General features: G+C 36.3%; 5 non-coding genes across 5 annotated transcripts; 4 read left to right on the top strand and 1 right to left on the bottom strand.

Moving 5' to 3' along the window:
• The first annotated feature begins 59 nt into the window (after positions 1-59).
• Positions 60-174, top strand: TRNAL-CAA (transfer RNA leucine (anticodon CAA)). The gene is made up of 2 exons: positions 60-97; positions 129-174. It is a non-coding gene; the product is annotated as a tRNA-Leu (tRNA).
• Positions 175-7076: 6902 nt separating this feature from the next.
• TRNAL-CAA (transfer RNA leucine (anticodon CAA)) lies at positions 7077-7191 on the top strand. The gene is made up of 2 exons: positions 7077-7114; positions 7146-7191. It is a non-coding gene; the product is annotated as a tRNA-Leu (tRNA).
• Positions 7192-7898: 707 nt separating this feature from the next.
• TRNAL-UAA (transfer RNA leucine (anticodon UAA)) lies at positions 7899-8009 on the top strand. The gene is made up of 2 exons: positions 7899-7936; positions 7964-8009. It is a non-coding gene; the product is annotated as a tRNA-Leu (tRNA).
• Positions 8010-8276: 267 nt separating this feature from the next.
• TRNAR-UCG (transfer RNA arginine (anticodon UCG)) lies at positions 8277-8349 on the bottom strand. The gene has a single exon. It is a non-coding gene; the product is annotated as a tRNA-Arg (tRNA).
• A 1335-nt stretch (positions 8350-9684) lies between these two features.
• Positions 9685-9799, top strand: TRNAL-CAA (transfer RNA leucine (anticodon CAA)). The gene is made up of 2 exons: positions 9685-9722; positions 9754-9799. It is a non-coding gene; the product is annotated as a tRNA-Leu (tRNA).
• Positions 9800-10482: the final 683 nt, after the last annotated feature.

Here is a 10482-nt window from a genome sequence, read left to right as displayed (position 1 = left end):
TAGCTAATTCCTCCTTAGTTAACCGAATGGGAATATCTGTAGCACCCACAATGCAGTTGGTCAGGATGGCCGAGTGGTCTAAGGCGCCAGGCTCAAGAATGATTTCTTTCCCCACACAGAGCTGGGTTTTCTGGTCTCCAAATGGAGGCGTGGGTTCAAATCCCACATCTGACAGCTGCTTTCTGTGTCCTTACTTGTCTACAACTGACCCTTCTTTCTAAACTGTCATATTACCCTCTCAGCATCTGTACATTTTTTTCTAAAGGCATGTGGAGAGAGACTGCTACGACCATGAAGGGATGATAACCCTCAATCTTTTGACCTGTAAAATAATGCATATCCTGTAAAATACTTAGGACTAGTTACCAGATAAAAATATAGTGGTTTATTTGGATTCTTCCATCAAAGAAAGGTTATTACAGAAAAACAGGTGAATAAAAATAAATGAAAGAGATATTGTCCATTGTTCATAGCAAAGCAGCATGTATTCTTCTTTCTCTCCGGGATCTCACATGGCAAATGGCGTCTGTCTCTCAGTTCGGCTTCTTCGTAATAAAGTAACATACCAGCTGTTGAGTTATGTCATCTTGCGTCTGTGTCTCATGATGGTGAGGGAAGAAGAAGAGCGACCTCTACAGTTAGCCATGAATTATATACGTCTCCTAAAGCACGTGGTCTCTACATATATGGAATTTGACATTTACCTCAAGGCTAAACTTAAATATGTAGTGAGCTGACATTTCTACCATGAGCCAAGCTTAAAAATAGCCTATGTCATGTAAGCTAAAGCATTCTACAGAACTGGGTGTAATAAGAAATATTTAACGAATTATTAATATTTAACAATTCCCCCTTTTGAGGGAGACAGACATTAATTGGAACCCTCAAATATAACGATCTTTTTTCTTCTTTTCTTCTTCTTTGACAAAATAATTTAATATCAATAATAATAATAATAATAATAATAATATTAGATTACCGTTATAAGTACTCAATGACATAATTGATGTGAATTCATGTTATGGTAAGCCGTGAACAATATTCATATAAAATATGTATAATTATACTTCCCTAAGTCTAAATTGAAGCATCTCAGGTCCAGTCATCATCATCTGGTGTCATCTGGTCTTCATTTTGATGTCTTCTGTCTTCTTCTTGGTTCTTTTAAAAACACAGTTTTTCTATAGCATATAGAAATTGTGTTGTGTATCAAATCAAAGTCCATAATTTCAAATGTTAATACGAAAACAAAGTCTATGCAGCTTTAATATCTGTGCAGTGTCATCTTTAAAAACCTGCACTTGTGACTGTCAGTGGTGGATACTGCATTTGTAATTAACACAGTCTATTACTCAGTAATCATAGCTTTGTTACCTTCTGGGACTTCTGGATCGCGGCATTCTTCTTCTTGCAACTGATAAAAATCAATGAAGTTTAGAAATGTGAAAAGTCTTTATTAACATAATTTCAGTATCTTGCTTGAAGTCTTCATTCCCTATTCTATACCAAATCTGGCAATTTCCCTATCCCATAATATCACAGCGTACCATAGCAATCAGTAATATCCATATAATTATTATCAGAATTTGTACCATATATGGATTTCAATATTTGAAATAATAAACGATAATACATTATTATCCGCATTTTTCATGTGAAAGAACATTTTTTTATGTCATAGGTGTAATTACCTTTTTCAACCCATAGGTGTCACTGTGTTTTATGTAACCAGTGTTTTCATCTTTATTAATAAGGAATATATTTATTATACTAATAATATGTAGGAATGTAAAGCCATGAACCAAAATAAGAATATATGAGTGAGCGAATGAATGAATAAAAGAATTGTTGCATATAACTCAGAAGTGAAACATTTTCCTTAGTAATAGAACCATATAATTGCTATATTTAATGAAGCAATATTCTCAGTAGATATTACTTTACTAAATATTGGTGAAAGAATTAAAAATAATGAAAAATAAGAATAAAAATAAAAATAAGAATAAGGCCTTTATGTTGATGCAGAGTAGTTATGTCTTCAGTAACATATACCCTTAATATTTCCATGATCTGGATTATTTCATAATTGTCATAAACTTGTGTTATCAAAATATTCAAATTATGCAACTTTGCATGTAATTTCTCTTAGTGTAAAGAAATGACTCTTTATAATACTTGTTATTATACCCAATACTTATACCATTGTACCTTATTAATATTTTTTCCTATTAAAATGTGTGAAGAAGAAGTATTAATCAAATGTGATGATGTAGTCAGGATCAAAAACATATTTTCCCCTTAATACCAAAAAATATTGTTCTATGAAATAATTCATTTATCAAAACCAAAATTAAAAATAATTAATGTATAAATTATGTGAATTTATACTTGCTTATACCATTTATTTGTCTGAAGATGTGTAACCATTAAAATTAATTTGAATATCATAAAATTATCCTTCGGAAAAATTAATTTGCATAAACCATTTTGATGTGCGATTGCACTTTGCACTTATCCACTATTAACTAAATCAAGAAATAATAATTACTATAGAAATATAGAAATATATGTTGTATAGATAATATTTCATTATGTATCTTAATATTCTAATAATTTAACTGATCTGCATATTTCTCCTAAAGATAAAAGCTTTTGGGGTTTTTTTCCTTTCTCTCATGCATTCAGGATCCTGAGGCCTCACAAACGTATCACATTACTCGCTCAGCAGCTGCTCATACACTCAGTCACTGTCACTCAGACTGTGTAGTTTAAACCAAATACCTCACATACGAAGGTGTGATGAATACACGTATTTTAACCCAAATTATCCTAATTATCAATGCATTGTAAACTATTTCAATTTAGTCTTAATATTTCTTTGAATATTCCCCACATGACATAAATATATGTATATGTATAGCTATACTTGACATTTAGGCCTAGAAAAAAATTCCATTGGTTTGCAAAAGTTGAGACCCCCTTAAAAATTCTTTTCCTAAGAACAGGGACATAGTATACTGGTATTATTAGAACAAAGTTGAAATTTTCACCTGTTGAGGTTGTCATTCAAACCATGCAGTAAAGCACACACACAGAACACATTAAAAAATGCAATTAGTTATTTCCTTTTAAGGGTTAGATATATATATCATGCAATTATTGCAACTTCCTGTGTAAATAAAGACATAAATCCTTGTAAGAGAATTTTTCCCGATTAAGTCCTGCTTTGAAATGAAAATTCTAAGGAAACATAAAAAATAAGGTTAATATCATATTCATAATTCTAAATATTATTACTGATGTAGATTTTAATTTTCATTAAAAAATACAGTTCTACTATTTCTACTTCTACAAACACTCTGCATATACTGTATGAATATGTATATATCCACAAACTATAAAACTACAGGATTATACTCTATAAAATAATTACATATACCTCACTAATTGTATAACACTGTTACACAATATATATTACTTTTTTCCTAGCCAATTCCTAAACCCATACTTATTTCTCTGCAAAAAATATCCTGAAAGGTTCTTGCCATTTTAAAGCTGATAGATTCTTGGAGCAGAGTATTCAGTTTACAGGCCATGATGTCACTCACCACCTGTTTCTGTCTGTCAAATTCGGCCATCTTTGTTACAGGAAGAAGATCAGAACTCATCATTTTTCTTAATTCAATTTGTATCTTTTCGGTGTTCTTTTGCATCATTCCATATGGCTTATAACAAACATGTGATTTTCTTTGTTCTTCATAAATTTGGGGAAAACTCATTTTAGAAGGTTTTGCTAATACAGGCTTCTGATAAGATTTTACTCTGCCTGTCTTTACAAAATTAGCACAATTTACTTTCCTCTCACGATTCTCGTGTTTTCTGGCAAAATCAAGGGATTGCGCACATTCAAACAAAGAATCTTTTTGTGACGCAATAACACGAGATGCAGGATTTAGAAACCAAAATTTGCTTACAAAACTCCTTATGAGGGACGGTGTTTTGACATTCTCACTCAGCATTCTATACAAACGTTCATATATGGACATGAACGTAAAAATACATTCCTTCCGACCAATCCTTAATTTTTGAAGAATATCAATATCTGGATGATTTTCATTTGATGAACAAAAAATGAGAATTTTTAATCTGTCCTTATCAGTTAAATTCTCATGTGTTTCACCAGATAACTTTAAAGTCAATCTCCTGGAAAAGGTTACAGGGATCCACATTTTGAACAACTGATTCTTCTCCTCGTTAGATAAATCAAATTTATCAACACAACTTTCAAAAATCTCAGAGTTTCTACAAACATCTATTTTGTTGTCATAAGCAGGTATTATTTGGCATATTTTTATCAAATTCTTCCTCACGCTACTTCGGATTTGGGCCTGTGAGTCTTCTATTTTTAGTGGTACGTCTTTCCCTTGTACGTCCTCTACGTCAGTTCTGAAGTCTCCTCCTACTTCTCCATCTTGTTCCACGTCTGCAAGGTCACCTTCAATGGCTGCTACAGACACTTGATTACAGTCAATCTCCCTAACTTTACAGCCAATCTCGAGAACATCACAACAATCATTTTTGGATTTCTCTGACACAGATCTATGAAATATATCTACCATCTGTAGAATATTTTTTAATCTCTCTCTTTCTCTATTGAAAAACTTAGAATCTAACCTCTGATTCTCGAGTTCACACTCGGCATATAAACTTAACCATAAAACTTCTGAATTAGAATTGTCTACAGACTTAAATTTCAATTTACTCTGCTTAGCAAGACAATTAATTACATCCATTTCTCTTACCTTGAAATTTCTCAGCTTGTTTCTTTGATAGACAACGCTGGGCTCTTGTCTTGGTTTCAGCACGTCTGGCACTTTGGCACTTGTAGTACTTCTCAATCTATCTGGCAATTCTTACTTCTAGGTTCTGTGTGATTCTTGTAAGTAGTGGAATTCCCGATAACTTGCACATATGATTTGACGTTAGCAAAGTCCAATCCCCCGTGTGGGCAAGTTGAGGGAAATCCGCAAAAAAGTACAAAAATTCAGATCTGGCTGGCTCTCCAATGTAAAATAATGCATATCCTGTAAAATACTCAGGACTAGTTACCAGATAAAAATATAGTGGTTTATTTGGATTCTTCCATCAAAGAAAGGTTATTACAGAAAAACAGGTGAATAAAAATAAATGAAAGAGATATTGTCCATTGTTCATAGCAAAGCAGCATGTATTCTTCTTTCTCTCCGGGATCTCACATGGCAAATGGCGTCTGTCTCTCAGTTCGGCTTCTTCGTAATAAAGTAACATACCAGCTGTTGAGTTATGTCATCTTGCGTCTGTGTCTCATGATGGTGAGGGAAGAAGAAGAGCGACCTCTACAGTTAGCCATGAATTATATACGTCTCCTAAAGCACGTGGTCTCTACATATATGGAGTTTGACATTTACCTCAAGGCTAAACTTAAATATGTAGTGAGCTGACATTTCTACCATGAGCCAAGCTTAAAAATAGCCTATGTCATGTAAGCTAAAGCATTCTACAGAACTGGGTGTAATAAGAAATATTTAACGAATTATTAATATTTAACATGACCCAAAGTAAGACGCCTTTTCCATAGGCCACTTGCTCTTCAGATTGGCGCATGAGGCTTTCATAACAACCGATCACTACATTTAAATTTTTTTCAAAAAGAGTGCAGAAAGACAATGCCACAAACACGAAAGGACTTGAAACCTCAAACTTCTGATCCAAAGTCAGACACTTTATTCATTAGGCCAAACAGTCTTTTGAATGGCACATGATGGTTGAGTACGTGGTCCCTTGGTCTAGAATAAGAATAAACTTTTTTTCAAAAAACACGTGGAAACTGACTGCCATGTCGGGACCCGAACCCTCAAAACCCTGATCTTAAGCCTGACGGCATCTTACCCATTGATATATTCATTCTCTCTCTCTCTCTCTCTCTCTCTCTCTCTCTCTCTCTCTCTCTCTCTCTCTCTCTCTCTCTCTCTCTCTCTCTCTCTCTCTCTCTCTCTCTCTCTCTCTCCACAATTACCATCTTCAGAATCAAAATGTGATCACATTGTCTTTATATTTTCTTGGTAAATTCAAGCAAAATTCCTCCTTAGTTAACGATGCTTGCATTCATGCTCCATGGTGCAGATTAATATTCTCACATTCTAGAATGTTACCTACTCTGATTACTATGGCACGCTTACATCTCTGTCTCTCAGCATGTGTATACATTTTTTCCAAAAAAGCACATGGAAACAGACTACCACAACTGGACTCAAACACGCAATGTTCTGATCTGAAGTCAGGCCCTTGCATTCATGCTCCCATGGTCCAGAATAACATTCTCACATTCTAGAAAATTACCTAGTCTGATGACTATGACACGCTAACATCTCTGTCTCTCAGCATGTGTATAAATTTTTGATCTAAAGAAAGACACCTTACCCATTCTCTCTCTTAATCTATCTTTCTATCTCTCTCTCTCTCTCCACAATTACCATCTTCAGAATCAAAATGTGATCACATTGTCTTTATATTTTCTTGGTAAATTCAAGCTTAATTCCTCCTTAGCTAACGATGCTTGCATTCATGCTCCATGGTGCAGAATAACATTCTCACATTCTAGAATCTTACCTACTCTGATTACTATAGCACGCTTACATCTTTGTCTCTCAGCATGTGTATACATTTTTTCCAAAAAGCACATGGAAACAGACTACCACAACCTCTCACTGTTCTGATATGAAGTCAGACCCTTGCATTCATGCTCCCAAGGTCCAGAACAGCTTTCTTATATTCTAGAATCTTACCTAGTCTGATGATTATAACACGCTAACATCTCTGTCTCTCAGCATGTGTATAAATGTTTGATCTAAAGAAAGACACCTTACCCATTCTCTCTCTTTCTCTCAATCTATCTTTCTATCTCTCTCTTTCTCCAAAATTTCCATCTTCAAAATCACAACGTGATGGCATTGTCTTTATATTTTCTTGGTAAATTCTAGCTAAATTCCTCCTTAGTTAACCGAATGGGAATAGCTGTAGCACCCACAATGCAGTTGGTCAGGATGGCCGAGTGGTCTAAGGCGCCAGACTCAAGAATGATTTCTTTCCCCACACAGAGCTGGGTTTTCTGGTCTCCAAATGGAGGCGTGGGTTCAAATCCCACTTCTGACAGCTGCTTTTTGTGTCCTTACTTGTCTACAACTGACCCTTCTTTCTAAACTGTCATATAACCCTCTCAGCATCTGTACATTTTTTTCTAAAAGCATGTGGAGAGAGACTGCTACGACCATGAAGAGATGATAACCCTCAATCTTTTGACCCAAAGTAAGACGCCTTTTCCATAGGCCACTTGCTCTTCAGATTGGCGCATGAGGCTTTCATAACAACCGATCACTACATTTAAATTTTTTTCAAAAAGAGTGCAGAAAGACAATGCCACAAACACGAAAGGACTTGAAACCTCAAACTTCTGATCCAAAGTCAGAAACTTTATTCATTAGGCCAAACAGTCTTTTGAATGGCACATGATGGTTGAGTACGTGGTCCCTTGGTCTAGAATAAGAATAAACTTTTTTTAAAAAAACACGTGGAAACTGACTGCCATGTCGGGACCCTAACCCTCTAAACCCTGATCTTAAGCCTGACGGCATCTTACCCATTGATGTATTCTCTCTCTCTCTCTCCCCCACCCCCCCGTTTGGTCAGAATCCGCCTTATCCGTTCATTTATTTATTTTTTCTCGTTCTCTCTGTCTCTCTGCTTTCTCTTCATTCTCTCTCAAACATAATGACATTGTTCTTACATTTTCAAGAAAATTGTAGCTAAATTTCTCTTTGATTAGCTGAATGGGAATAATTCTAGCACTCTTAGCGCAGTTAGTCAGGATGGCCGAGTGGTCTAAGGCGCCAGACTTAAGAGTGTTCTGTTTCCCTTGAGGTGGGTATTCTGGTCTCCAAATGGAGGAGTGGGTTCAAATCCCACTTCTGACAGCTGCATTTAGTGTCCTTACTTGTCTAAAACTGACATGTCTCTCTATACTGTCATATAACCCTCTCAGCATGTGTACATTCTATTCTAAAAGCATGTGGAGGGAGACTGCCACCACCATGAAGGGATGATAACCCTAAATCTTCTGATCTAAAGTAAGATGCCTTTTCCATTTGACAACGTGCTCTTCAGAATGGCGCATGATGCTTTCGTAACAAACGCTCAGTATATATACTTTTTTTCAAAAAGTGTGGAGAAAGAGAATGCCACGACCACGAAGGGACTTGAACCCTCAATCTTCTAATCCGAAGTCAGACACCTTATCCATTAGGCCACGCGGTCTTTTGATTGGCATGTGATGCTTGAGTACATGGTTCCGTGGTCTAGAATAAGAATCTTACTGAGTCCAATGACGAAGACACGCTTACATCTCTCTCTCAGCATGTGTATACTTTTTTTCAAAAAAACTCATGGAAACTGACTGCCATGATGGGACTCGAACCCTCAAAATTCTGATCTGAAGTCAGACGGCATCTTACCCATTGATGTTCTCTCTCTCTCTCTCTCTCTCTCTCTCTCTCTCTCTCTCTCTCTCTCTCTCTCTCTCTCTCTCTCTCTCTCTCTCTCTCCACAATTACCATCTTCAGAATCAAAATGTGATCACATTGTCTTTATATTTTCTTGGTAAATTCAAGCAAAATTCCTCCTTAGTTAACGATGCTTGCATTCGTGCTCCATGGTGCAGATTAATATTCTCACATTCTAGAATCTTACCTACTCTGATTACTATGGCACGCTTACATCTCTGTCTCTCAGCATGTGTATACATTTTTTCCAAAAAAGCACATGGAAACAGACTACCACAACTGGACTCAAACACTCAATGTTCTGATCTGAAGTCAGGCCCTTGCATTCATGCTCCCATGGTCCAGAATAACATTCTCACATTCTAGAAAATTACCTAGTCTGATGACTATGACACGCTAACATCTCTGTCTCTCAGCATGTGTATAAATTTTTGATCTAAAGAAAGACACCTTACCCATTCTCTCTCTTAATCTATCTTTCTATCTCTCTCTCTCTCTCCACAATTACCATCTTCAGAATCAAAATGTGATCACATTGTCTTTATATTTTCTTGGTAAATTCAAGCTTAATTCCTCCTTAGCTAACGATGCTTGCATTCATGCTCCATGGTGCAGAATAACATTCTCACATTCTAGAATCTTACCTACTCTGATTACTATAGCACGCTTACATCTTTGTCTCTCAGCATGTGTATACATTTTTTCCAAAAAGCACATGGAAACAGACTACCACAACTGGACTCAACCTCTCATTGTTCTGATATGCAGTCAGACCCTTGCATTTATGCTCCCATGGTCCAGAACAGCTTTCTTACATTCTAGAATCTTACCTAGTCTGATGACTATGACACGCTAACATCTCTGTCTCTCAGCATGTGTATAAATGTTTGATCTAAAGAAAGACACCTTACCCATTCTCACTTTCTCTCAATCTATCTTTCTATCTCTCTCTCTTTCTCTCTTTCTCCAAAATTTCCATCTTCAAAATCACAACGTTATGGCATTATCTTTATATTTTCTTGGTAAATTCTAGCTAAATTCCTCCTTAGTTAACCGAATGGGAATAGCTATAGCACCCACAATGCAGTTGGTCAGGATGGCCGAGTGGTCTAAGGCGCCAGACTCAAGAATGATTTCTTTCCCCACACAGAGCTGGGTTTTCTGGTCTCCAAATGGAGGTGTGGGTTCAAATCCCACTTCTGACAGCTGCTTTTTGTGTCCTTACTTGTCTACAACTGACCCTTCTTTCTAAACTGTCATATAACCCTCTCAGCATCTGTACATTTTTTTCTAAAAGCATGTGGAGAGAGACTGCTACGACCATGAAGGGATGATAACCCTCAATCTTTTGACCCAAAGTAAGACGCCTTTTCCATAGGCCACTTGCTCTTCAGATTGGCGCATGAGGCTTTCATAACAACCGATCACTACATTTAAATTTTTTTCAAAAAGAGTGCAGAAAGACAATGCCACAAACACGAAAGGACTTGAAACCTCAAACTTCTGATCCAAAGTCAGACACTTTATTCATTAGGCCAAACAGTCTTTTGAATGGCACATGATGGTTGAGTACGTGGTCCCTTGGTCTAGAATAAGAATAAACTTTTTTTCAAAAAACACGTGGAAACTGACTGCCATGACGGGACCCGAACCCTCAAAACCCTGATCTTAAGCCTGACGGCATCTTACCCATTGATGTATCTCTCTCTCTCTCTCTCTCTCTCTCTCTCTCTCTCTCTCTCTCTCTCTCTCTCTCTCTCTCTCTCTCTCTCTCTCTCTCTCTCTCTCTCTCCACAATTACCATCTTCAGAATCAAAATGTGATCACATTGTCTACATTTTCTTGGTAAATTCAAGCAAAATTCCTCCTTAGTTAACGATGCTTGCAT

The sequence above is a fragment of the Dendrobates tinctorius genome, unplaced genomic scaffold (assembly GCF_039654945.1).
Source record: "Dendrobates tinctorius isolate UK_male_01 unplaced genomic scaffold, ASM3965494v1 ptg000158l, whole genome shotgun sequence".
Lineage (NCBI taxonomy): Eukaryota > Metazoa > Chordata > Amphibia > Anura > Dendrobatidae > Dendrobates > Dendrobates tinctorius.
This window is presented reverse-complemented; position numbering and strand designations above follow the sequence as displayed.